The 12,513-nt window shown below is 39.8% G+C and overlaps 1 long non-coding RNA gene across 1 annotated transcript; it reads left to right on the top strand.

Annotated features, from left to right (window-relative positions):
- Positions 1-5,096: 5,096 nt before the first annotated feature.
- Positions 5,097-7,589, top strand: LOC117832757. The gene is made up of 2 exons (XR_004635244.1): positions 5,097-5,361; positions 7,191-7,589. It is a non-coding gene; the product is annotated as an uncharacterized LOC117832757 (long non-coding RNA).
- Positions 7,590-12,513: the final 4,924 nt, after the last annotated feature.

The following is a 12,513-nucleotide window of genomic DNA, read 5'->3' as shown; positions in this document are numbered from 1 at the left end:
CATAGTTTTATTATTAACAATTAAGGAAAATGTGGTAATAGTTGCCCAGGTGACCGATTAAGAGGAATTGAGTGAATGAGCTTGTGTGTGTGTGTGTGTGTGTGTGTGTGTGTGTGTGTGTGTGTGTGTGTGTGTGTGTGTGTGTGTGTGTGTGTGTGTGTGTGTGTGTGTGTGTGTGTGTGTGTGTGTGTGTGTGAGAGAGTGAGAGTGTGAGAGTGTGTGTGTGAGTGAGTGTGTTTGTGTGTAGGGGGGGGGGGGGGGGGGGGGGGGATTGCTGATGATTGGTTGGATTTGAAGTGTGCAGAAAAATGAAGAGAAAGTTCCTGTTTTTGAGATTTCAAAGCTGTACTGTACTGTAACCAGACTGATTTCAACTTGTATACTGTCTTATAATACAAGAAAGAGTCAGAACAACAACAACAACAACATAATTTATCCTCATTTGAGTATCAAGCTTTCATAAACATTGTAATCTTTCTGAATGGTTTCTGCAGGGACGGCTTGATGAGCCTGGACAACATAAAGTACCAAGGTTCAAATAATCTGACATTAATCTGTATGCAGGTCAGTAAATCCAGCAACCATGTAGAAAATGTTGGGCTGACTTTTTGTTTTGCTTTTGCAATATGCTATTTCCCTAAAGTGGGATTAAATTAGGAGAGTTTCTTTTTTTTGGAAAATGGAGGGTTTTCTGAATTCTTTGGAATACCTTTTGAAGGGCAATCTTGATTTTACTCTCCCAAAATGTATACATAAGTCCCACCCACAGTGAGTGTTTTTTAGGGGTATCAAGTCCTCATGAAACCTGAGTTTTGTTTGCAGAGAACCATTAAATTATATTTCACATCACAGAGGGCAGCAGTTTAAGAAACTATCTATCATGTACAAAAACCTTGTCTCTGATCTCAGTTTAGACTGTTATTTTGGGCCTTTTTCTAAAGGCAGGGTCAAACAAAGTTATTCCCAATGAGGGAGAGGACCTTGCTTTTCTATAGGGTGTTATGCAAGATATAGCCCCCCATCCTAATTATCCTCGCCTGCAACACTAGACTTAATCAGGTGTATCCAATCCTCTGTTTTGAACTCTTTCACCGTGACTGTGTTAATCCACACCTCCTTGTAAACAGGCGTTATAAAGACATAACAAGATGTCCTGTTGGGTCCTTTAATTTTGTACAAAGTTTACATCCGTTCATAATTTGATTGAGGCCGAGAGGAGCAGATGTGTTAAAGGCAGCAATGTCTTCTCACAGCTGAAAAGAGGGCCTTCTTTATTTCTGTTCTGTATGCTATCTATGAATAAAATCATTTGCACAAAATACACTTCCTTTTTTTTGGAGGACCTTCTATTTGAACTGATGATTATCAGGGGCTCTTGCTCACTGCAAAAGTAATATACAGTTAGGAGGGATTTCCCACTGTTGGTTTATTTCCATCCAAGTGTAAGGCAGACATGCAAATAAGGTTATGTAGTCACATTTTTGAAGCAAATACTGAGACAGCAGTCTTAAGCTCGAAGTGCTAAGTTTATCAAAGTGAGATTCAAACTTTAAGATGTTTTTTTTTCTTCTTTATGTTGTTCGAATATTTAATTCCTAGCTTTCTTTATGTTTTTAAGTAGTCTAGTCTAGGTGGGCTTCTAATGTGATGTGGAAAGGAAATAGTTTCCTCACAATGGGCCTGATTCACTAACAGTGCGTATGCACGAATATGTGCTTAAATCGTACTTACGAATGTTTGAAGCACAAATCTGGGATTCATCAATATATTCTTACTTGAATTTATTCTTACACTACGAACAAAAAAAGAACTTCCTCAGACCATGCATACACACAAATGATGATGATCAACTTTCTCAGAAAATGTAAACACATACTCTTTTAACTAAATGCATGACATATTTAAACTACTTTTTTTGCGTCAACTTAAATATTAAATGATTTTTTCTTAACCTGAGCCACGGTGCAAACCTCAGGAGACACAGCAACACAGTGTTAAAAGCTGCAGTTCATCGAGGATCCGCTTGAGGCTGGCTCCGGAAGTACCGGAAGTCACATACACATGAATGGTAAAAAGATGATCTTTACAGCAGAAATAAACATGTTTACAGCCTGGTACAAAAGACGAGTGTAGTCTGGATAGCTCATTTCTCAATCTGCTCTCAATGTGAGGGGAGTGATTTTTTTTGTATAGGGGCAATTTCGAAGATATTGAGATTACGAGTCTTCCAATGAGAGGCACAGCTGCCTGCGGGAATGCTGCAGCCGTTGGCTACGAGGCTCAAACTCCGCCTCTTTACGTCACACTGGCTCAACAGAAGCAATATGGCTGCCACCGCCAATTGGTCTCAAAACAGCTCTTCAGAAACAGATGGGTGATGTCACGGATACTACGCCCATATTTTATACAGTCTATGGTTGGGACATAAGGTGGGATCACAGCTACACCTGATTTGGACTTTCAAAATAAATGTATATGTTACATTTCAAATGGTTTTTATTTTGAAATTCCAAATCAGATATAACTGTGGCAGGAACACATTTTGAGGTGTTCTCTTATCAGTCTGAATCCAAATATTTAAGTGGAAACATGTTTTTAATGTCAAATATTAATTCCCTGGCTGTTGCACATTTTCATAATATAGAAATCTTTTATTTTGGAAATCATTGGTACATTCCCTTTCCGTCAGAATCTGCCATTTGTAAATTTGTTTCGGGACTGGTAAAACTGTCTCACCACTTGTACAATTGTTTCTGATTTTGTACATTTGATTTCTTAAATGTCATTTTGTTTTAGAAAATGTAAGAATGTGTTCCAAAATGTGAATTCGTCTCCAACTTTGTAAAAGTGTTTCATCCTTTGTAAATTTGCACTGCACTTCCCAACCAACGTACATTCTGCAGGTACCACTCTTCACCAGCAGATGGAGTGCTTCACTCATTGTCACACAGAAACAGTTGCTAAGTTGAAGCTCCAAAACCCCCTCTGACTTTCATGTTCTGCTGCAGAGCCTGCCCTCCTCCTAGCTGAACTCCAAATCATAGGTTTGTTTTAAAGGCTAGGAAAATATAGGCTGCTGCCTTCAGGATGGAAGACAACAGGCCCCTTCTGATGCACGTTTCATGCAACAACTGCAAGCTTTGTGAATTAAAACGGCAGCAGAACAAGTCTTCAACTCGAGGTAAAACAGGAAACAGCAAAAAAATTGAGAAGCAGCAGAGGGTAGCGTATGGGGCGCCGTTTGTAAAGTTGTGCACACCAAAAAATAACAGCAACATTTCTCCACATTTAGCTCCAATACGTCATAAAAATGTAGAGGGAATTTTTAAAAGTCACTTTTTTTTATCACATTTAGAGGAATATTTGTGACCTTCTTCACATTTAATTTTGTTGTGAAAAATATATTAAGTTAAAATAATTGTTAAATCCAAATGCTAAATATAAATCTAAATGTTAAAGCTCCTGTGAGGAGTATTTGGCTGTTTGTGAAAAAGATTGATATTGACAGTGATTCATTTTTATGACCTAAAAAAGCAAATAAGTCCTAATTATTTAAGACTTACTATTCCCATTTGTATATTTCAATGACTATATCTACTGTGAGGGGGTAGGTGTCGCACAATAGAATTTCAAAAAGTTTTTTTTTTTCACTTTTTCCACAGCAAATATTCCCAGTAAGTGATACAATTGACTGTTTTTCATCAGAGAACACTTCCTACACATTTAAAGGACACAATCTTTAGAGAAAATAATTTCAATTCATCCACAGGGGGAACCAAAGCTAACACAAATGGAAAGTTCCTCATAGGAGCTTTAAATATAAATCTAGATGTTAAATATAAATATAAAATTTAAATGTAATATTAAATATAAATCTAAATGTTAAATCTAAATCTAAATGTTAAATAAAAACTAAGTGTTAAATATAAATCTAAATGCTAAATTTGAATCTAAATGTTAAATATAAATATAAATGCTAAGTATAAATCTAAATGTTAAATGTCAAATCTAAATGTTAAATGATGCTCTGTGATCCTAAATATTTAGTTGATATGCAGATTCACACTGCCACCTAGCGGGAATAGCAAAATAAAAGCTTCATAAAGAGATACAGACTACCAATAGCAATTAGCTTGTCCGTGCTATAGACTGGGTCAGTTCTGTCTCTGAGTGTTGAGAAATCTCTTTTAGCCTCCAAAGCTGCATATACAGCATTTTTACAGTGGGCAGTCCGGCTATAACCCATAGATATACATATCCAGATACAGATGTCCTAACCTAGTCTGTCAGTACTGATTTCATGAGTTATAGCCGGACTGCCCGCCATAAATGTATTGAAGGCAGTTTTAGAGGCCATTAAGAGATTTCTCAATGCTCAGAGACAATGCTGCTTTATCAAAATGAGTTGTCTTTCCCCAGAAATTAGGGTTACCTTGATTCCAATCCATTTCTCTTTTGCTGTGGCTCAACATTTAAATAACCATTATCAGATTTGATGGTTTAGTCACAGACTTTCCCCAAAAGTGTGATACTTTTCTTTCACAAATGTGGGAATGAAATTGCATTAAAATGTACAAAACAGTGAAATGTATCTTGCCCAGCTGAGCAGCTCTCTTGGTGCTCAGCACCCCTAAAGAGACCGATCTTAGACTCGCCCCTGAGTTCCCTCCTTTTTGAGTATTTGGCTTTTATAAGTGAAGTTTCTCATGCGCATAAATTACCTGATCTAAGACCTGAACCTGGGCACACAGTCTGACATGAACAGTTGCAGTAACATAGAAATAAAGTCAAGAGTGGGTGTTAAAAGACATACAGAACGGGTTAATTTTGAGTCATACAAGGCTCCGAGAAGTGGAAAAATTAGAAAACAAAATCCTCCGCCGCAGCGACAGAGAGAAAGAAACTTTTACTTTTAGTGTGCATTTATGCGTATCAAGAGTAAACATGACGAATTCCTTAAATACATACATTGTTTCAGGCGTGAAAGGACGTTGTTAGTTAAATAAAAGCCTTTAATCTTTTTAGACTGGCAGTAGATCCTCGCTGACTTCAGCGGAAGGATATCTGTTCCTCCCTCCACTTACATTTATGTTTGATTTAAGTGCTTTTACTGGAACAACCTGTGGATAACTCCTTAAATATGGCTGACATTTTATAATCTGGCACTTCAGGTACTTTTACCTTGTTAACTGTGAGTGACCCATTTCCGACGAGACATTTTTGAGAACTAGTTTACCGCTCCAGGAGACAACTCAACTTTGGGCTGGCGACCTTATATACCCTTAAATATGGAGCAGATTCCCGGTTTCTCTTCGGGTAAATCACTAGTCCTGATCGTCTGCTTCATCCACCTCTCTTTGTGTAAGTCTTAAAGACAGTAAGCTGCTTTTACAGTTCTGCTTAATTATTCATAACTTGTCATGGTCACGTTTTGTTGCCTCTGCATCTGCGGCGCACGGGGCAGACATAGCATCTATACAACTACACGTTTACATTAATGTCACACGGGTTGGCGAGTAACGTTGTTAAAGTCACCACTGCATAATCGAGAAAGGCAGCAAACGAAAGTCAAAGATGGAGAAATGACGTTTCTGTAGGTTGAAGCCTATAAAAAACCTTTTACGCGTAATTTGTGGTGACGGTTTCGTTCCTGCTGCGTTTGGATAAACTCGTATGTTGCGGCACTCAGAACATATTCAATAATTATTTTAAGTGTGTTTCACGTTTACTGACCCATTCTGTGGTATTTTCCTCTCCGTGGGATCACTGCTATTTAATTGCCTTATTTAAACAGCCTTGTGCCATCTTTTTGCATTGTAAGTGCCACTAAATACGCATCAGACTTCTCCCTGTGTGTTATTCAAATGGCTTTTGCCTGGTTAGTATGACATCTACAGACTTCTATTGACTGTCGCACCGCTGGCCAGATGTTGAACAGCAAGAACTAGAGAGAGAATTCAAAATGGACACCTGCAATGTCAAGACTGCTCTGACTATGTGGATTTTTAGGCAAATACCCTCCATCATTGTGATTCATGAAGCTCACGAGAAAGCACACTTTTTTATTGATTTATTTAACACACATGCACAACAATTTGCAAGTTCTTTGACCACTTTGCAGTTCAGAATCTGGGGTCCACTGTCAAACAAGTTCAGTCCTGAAACGCTTGATAATTTGAAATGTTAAGAAAAGTGGGTCTAAAAATCACCCGGATATGATTCAGTTGTTAATAAGGCATCAAATTGTGCATTTTGAATCAATCAGAGAAATGCAGGAACCAGATTTAATTCTGTTACAAAGCTTAAAAAATGAAAACTGGTTCCCAACTGTCTTCAATTAAGCCCTAATTAGTTTCCACTATGCACAGCCAATCAGCAGGTCCTGAATGGTGTTAGGTTTTGGGTCAGCTCAGAGAAGATTAGGAAGGACTCAGAAGAATGGAAGTTGAAGAAAATTATGGCTCATGGTGCCTAAAGCATTAGAAGAGAGAAGAATTGTGAAGGTGGTGTAGACTTTGAAGGGTTTGGCAGACAGTGTGCAGGGGAGGCATCTGGAACCTCACAGTCTATCACAGGTAAGTTAACAGGTGAGGGGTCAAACTTAAAAGCTTCAAACTCGGGTAGAAAATATTTGTCTTTATGAATTGAAAGCTCATTGTTTTTCACATTTCTTCATGACAGGACCAAGCCTACACTACTTTCTATTACTGCATGATAAATTAACTTGAATTAAAGGAACAGTCAAATAAGAACATGTTCACATCTTCATGCTTACATATAAAGAGCCATTGCCATGCATCAATGTGCTCCCTGGGATAAATCAGTATTTCTGATAAAGTCTGGGATTACTTTGTATATAAGAGCATGCTGAAGACCATGTGAAAGGGAAAAACAAATGTTGGATGATATCATGGCTGTATGATGAAGTACAGGGGGTAACATGTAATGTTTTTGATTGCTGTACACAGCTGGAATCAGCTGGAATCATCTCACACCAGTTTTTGAATGCCCAGGCATGGCATTTAGCTTCTAATGATGCTGCAGAACAAGAGCCTGTGTGTTTATCATAATGATGAGTTGTGTATTTATTTCCTTTTAGGTTGAGTCATTTTAATAATTTAACTAAATTCATTCTGCTACTTTGGATTTTGTGTAATAAAGTGGTTTCACACCATGTTCCTTTTTTTCAGGGTGAAAGATGACATGGAAATCCACCAGAGAGGAGAGCGATGCTGCCTCTGCAAGCTTTGAGGCCTCATCTACCAGCCACATAGCTTTTTGTCAGACACCCTGGTCCTCCCATGCAAAGGCTGCTGCCCCACCCAAAGGAATGTTATATTCCAAATCATAAACTAATTTATAAATCAGGCAATGTGTTACTTAATGTGTAACCATTTGAACAAGGTAACTGGGGCAACAGTCTTTGTAGGGACTGAGTCAGGTTTCCCATTATCTATTTTTTATCTTTCCCCCAAACACAGACACATCTCATATCCTCATCATTTCACTTGTGTTGGTCAAAAGTTCAAAGGTGTCTTTGTTTTTGATAAAGTCTGCTAAATAAAGGCACTGAATGTTGTTCAAAATAACTTGCATATTGTTTTTTTCCACCAAAAAAAAAGGTTAACAGCCAGGTTTGGCTTGGTGTTTATACTTGCAGTCACATAATATGTACTGCATATAATATATGAAGTGAACGATACAATAGTCTGATGTTGAGACTACACTGCTGTGATTAAGTGATTGCTACAATAAAACAGACATGGCATCATTGTTGTCAAAATTAAGATGCATATTTAGAATTAAGTGTTACAAAATAACATAACAAAAGTGGTCTACGGTGGGAAAACCAGTGAACCAGGTCTCACTGACGCACTTGGGCAGTGAAGGCTGGCCTGTGTGGTCCAATCTAATGGATGAGTTACTGGAGCTCAAAAGGGTTAATGCTGGATTTGATAGAGACATGTCAGAGCACACAGTGCATCACAGTTTGTTGTGTACGGGGCTGTGTACCTGCAGACTGGTCAGGGTGTCCATGTTGACTACTGTCCACTGCTGAAAGTGCTTACAATAATAATAATAGTAGTAATAATAATTCATAGGATTTATGTGGCACTTTTCTTAAAACTCAAAGTCGCTTTACATAAAATAAAAGTAAAAATAAAACAGGTAAATAAAACAGAACAAGGACAATGGTGGGGTGGGGGTAGAGGTCATGTGTTGTATGCTGTTTTGAACACGAAGGTCTTGAGGTGGTTTTTGAATGATTGAAGTGAGTCTAAGTTGCGGATGTGTGGAGGGAGAGAGTTCCAGGCAGCGACAGCAAAGGCTCTGTCCTCTAAGTTGCGGTGTTTGGACTTGGTGATGGGGGACAGGAGGTTGGCATCTGATGATCTGAGGCGGCGAGATGGGGATTGGCGTTTGAGGAGATCGGTCAGGTATGAGTGGGCGAGGTTATTGAGGGCTTTGTAGGTGATGAGCAGGATCTTGAAGTGGATTCGGTGCCAGTGGAGGTGCTGAAGGATGGGTGTGATGTGGGCTCTGGAGCGGGAGTGGGTGAGTAACCGGGCAGCTGAATTCTCTACATATTGGAGTTTTTTGAGGTCAGTGGAGGGGAGGCCGTAAAGAATGCTGTTGCAATAGTCAAGTCGGGAGGTTATGAAGGCGTGGAAGAGGGTTTCTGCAGCAGAGGACAATAAGCATATGAGCATCAGAACTGGACCATAGAGCAATGGGAGAAGGTGGTCTGAGGAAACATGACTGTGTTGATGTTGTCTCTAAAATCCTATCTTAATCTCAACTCAATCCAGAATCTGTGGGATGTGCTGGACCGATAAGTACAGCCCATGGAGGCCCCACAGTAATTTGCTACACTTTACAAGTGGACACAACAAACACACACACAGGTTGTGTTTATACATAACCAGGACATGTCATAAGACTTGTGTACACCAAAGAGTATTATTCAATAGCGTATGCATTTGAGTGCAAGCTCCGACCCAAAGAACACATCAGCAAAGCAATGATAAAATAATGTTTGTTGCAGGTTTCAAAAGGACAAACTGTGAGAACAACATTGACGACTGCCCCGGTCATCAGTGTGCAAACGGAGGGGCCTGTATGGATGGAGTTAACACCTACAACTGCCAGTGCCCTCCAGAATGAACAGGTAAGGGATTTGTGTTTTAAATCCTCCATTTTGCCTTATATTTTGTTTCCTGTCTTTCCTCTGTGCTCTTTATCTTCTGGAGGCTCTGACTTCACACAAGGCGTGTCTCTGCTCGCCACTGAGGACCAATAATCTGTGACGAATCATCTCAGTCTTCTGATGAACCAAAACAGGTAGAATTAAGAATATACACGTGGTTATATGACTGATTCAAAAACACCTCATACAAACTTAAAACAGGGAACAGGGGATGGTGTTTCATGCTTCAATAATTTCAGACAGGCTGTTTCTGCATTGTTTATTGATGACTGGGATCAATTGTTCATTCAATGTCTGCTTCTAAATCTTGCCGACCAGGCTTTGATGGATCTTGTGTGAACACAACATTCTTGAATGTACTGAGAGGTGAGCCATAAAACTTGTATTTTATTACCAGACTTGATTGCTCTGTGCTGTTGTAATAAATTCTTCACCGGGAGTAGCCAGAGAGAATGAGTGAGGGTTAAGTCGAAAACAAATGGTTTTAGTGAACTTGAAGGCTAGCAACAGAAAACACATGTACTCTGTTTGCAAAGATGTCTGATTTAAGAGATAATCATCAGTGTTCCCAGTACTCCATAAAGCTGTATGACATTTTTACAGGGTTTGTTTTCTTGCTGGTTCTACTTGTTCATTCCTCTTCCCCACTCTTTCACACTTTTTATTAATCAGTACATTGCCCCTCCTCCAGTACTGGAAAACACCTGGAAAATGGGAGGAAAGTAAAATGTCCTGGAAAATCACATATAGTCCTGGAAAATTATTCCAACATGGCTGCGTGTGACCTGACCCGATTAACAAAACACATCCCCATTCATTGAAAGTTGAGTGCACGCTGTGCTGGAAAAGACAGCGACACTGAACAACTTTTTTCACATCTTTTCTCCTTCACTTCATAATCATGCATTCACAGAAAACAGGGGTATATTGTTTATGTTTTATGGTACATGAACCTTGTACTGTACCAGAACCGAACCTTGTGCTCTTTTGATTCAAAGAGTCTTATATTTAAGTTATAATGTGACCAGCAGAGTCGGGCAGAGAGCTTGGGGGTCTGTGCCTCACAACTTTCTCTGCAGGCTGAGAGCTCAATTACCGTACTTTAGCTCAGCTGTTCTCAAAGTGGGGTCCTGGGACCCCTGGGGGTCCGTGAACCATAGCGTGGGGGTCCGTGAAATAATTTGAATACATTTCTAATAAATTATAAATTGTGCTGTGTCATTACAAAACAGCATATACACCATTGTTATGATACCATTAGGTGGCTCGAAGGGATATGTGAGTGTTGCTACTGTTCATTTTCTGAAAGCGTTTAAGATCAATTACTTGAAAAGTATAAATGCTGTCATGTTGAGTCCACATGTAATGAAATGACCCTCTGTTTTATAGTATACAAGTGGTATTTACTTGATTCAAATTGAAGTTTTATCTGTTTATCACTATGGTACAGGTCTGAAGTATTTACATTGATACGTTTTACAATACAAATAGTGCCAATGGGCAACTAAGAGTGCAAATGATAGTAAGCATGTGCTTTAGTGATGGGAAGTTCGGCTCTTTTCAGAAAGCCAGCTCATTTAACTCGGCTCCCAAAAAAGAGCCGGCTCTTTCAACTCCCGAACGGCTCTTAATTTAGGCACTTTTTCAGCCGTATATTTTACCTTAACTTTGCAAAAACTAATGGTTTGTGCGTTGAAAACCCTTTTATGTACGGTGTTTTTATTAGACGCCTTATCATTGCCCAATTTTGTGCATTTATTCTGTTACAAAATCATTCTCACCCTAATCCTAGGGTTAGGGTTAAGGTTAGGGTTGTGATAAGGGTTAGGGTTGTGATAAGGGTTAGGGTTATGATTAGGGTTAGGGTTAGGATTAGGGTTATGATTAGGGTTAGGGTTAGGATTAGGGTTGGGGTTATGATTAGGGTTATGATTAGGGTTAGGGTTAGGATAAGGATTAGGGTTAGGGTTAGGGCTAGGGTTAGGGTGGTGATTAGGGTTAGGGTTGTGATTAGGGTTAGGATTAGGATTAGGGTTAGGGTTATGATTAGAGTTAGGGTTGGGGTTAGGGTTATGATTAGGGTTAGGATTAGGGTAAGGATTAGGGTTAGGGTTAGGGCTAGGGTTAGGGTGGTGATTAGGGTTAGGGTTAGGGTTGTGATTAGGGTTAGGGTTGTGATTAGGGTTAGGATTGTGATTAGGGTTAGGGCTAGGGTTAGGGTTGTGATTAGGGTTAGGGTTAGGATTAGCGTTAGGGTTAGGATTAGGATTAGGGTTGGGGTTAGGGTTATGATTAGGGTTAGGATTAGGGTTGGGGTTATGATTAGGGTTAGGGTTAGGATTAGGGTTAGGGTTAGGATTAGGGTTAGGGTTAGGATTAGGGTTAGGGTTAGGATTAGGGTTAGGGTTAGGGCTAGGGTTAGCATTAGCGTTAGGGTTAGGATTAGGGTTAGGGTTAGGATTAGGGTTAGGGTTAGGATTAGGGTTAGGGTTAGGATTAGCGTTAGGGTTAGGATTAGGGTTAGGGTTATGATTAGGGTTAGGATTAGGGTTAGGGTTAGGATTAGGGTTAGGGTTAGGATTAGCGTTAGGGTTAGGGTTAGGGCTAGGGTTAGGTTTGGGGTTAGGGTTATGATTAGGGTAAGGATTAGGGTTAGGAGTTGGGTTAGGGTTAGGATTAGGGTTACCGTTATGATTAGGGTTAGGATTAGGGTTGGGGTTAGGGTTAGGATTAGGTTTAGGCTTAGGGTTATGATTAGGGTTAGGAGTTGGGTTAGGGTTATGATTAGGGTTAGGATTAGGGTAAGGATTAGGGTTGGGGTTGGGGTTATGATTAGGGTTAGGGTTAGGATTAGCGTTAGGATTAGGATTAGGGTTATGATTAGGGTTAGGATTAGGTTTGGGGTTATGATTAGGGTTATGATTAGGGTTAGGAGTTGGGTTAGGGTTAGGATTAGCGATAGGGTTAGGGTTATGATTAGGGTTGGGGTTAGGGCTAGGATTAGGGTTAGGATTAGGGTTAGGAGTTGGGTTAGGGTTAGGGTTAAGATTAGGAAACAGCAAACAGAACCAGAACCAAACTCAAGCAAACAGAACCAGATCCAAACTCAAGCAAACCCAACCAGAACCAAACCCAACCAGAACCAAACCCAACCAGAACCAAACCAGAACCGAACTCGAACCGAACCAGAACCGAACCAGAGCCGAACCAGAACCAAATTCAAGCAAACCCAACCAGAACAGAACCAAACCAGAACAGAACCAAACCAGAACCGAACCAGAACCGCAACAGAACTGAACCAGAAC

Source organism: Notolabrus celidotus, chromosome 2 (genome assembly GCF_009762535.1).
Source record: "Notolabrus celidotus isolate fNotCel1 chromosome 2, fNotCel1.pri, whole genome shotgun sequence".
NCBI lineage: Eukaryota > Metazoa > Chordata > Actinopteri > Labriformes > Labridae > Notolabrus > Notolabrus celidotus.
The sequence above is the reverse complement of the archived record's forward strand: the minus strand, read 5'-3'. Positions and strand labels throughout refer to the sequence as shown.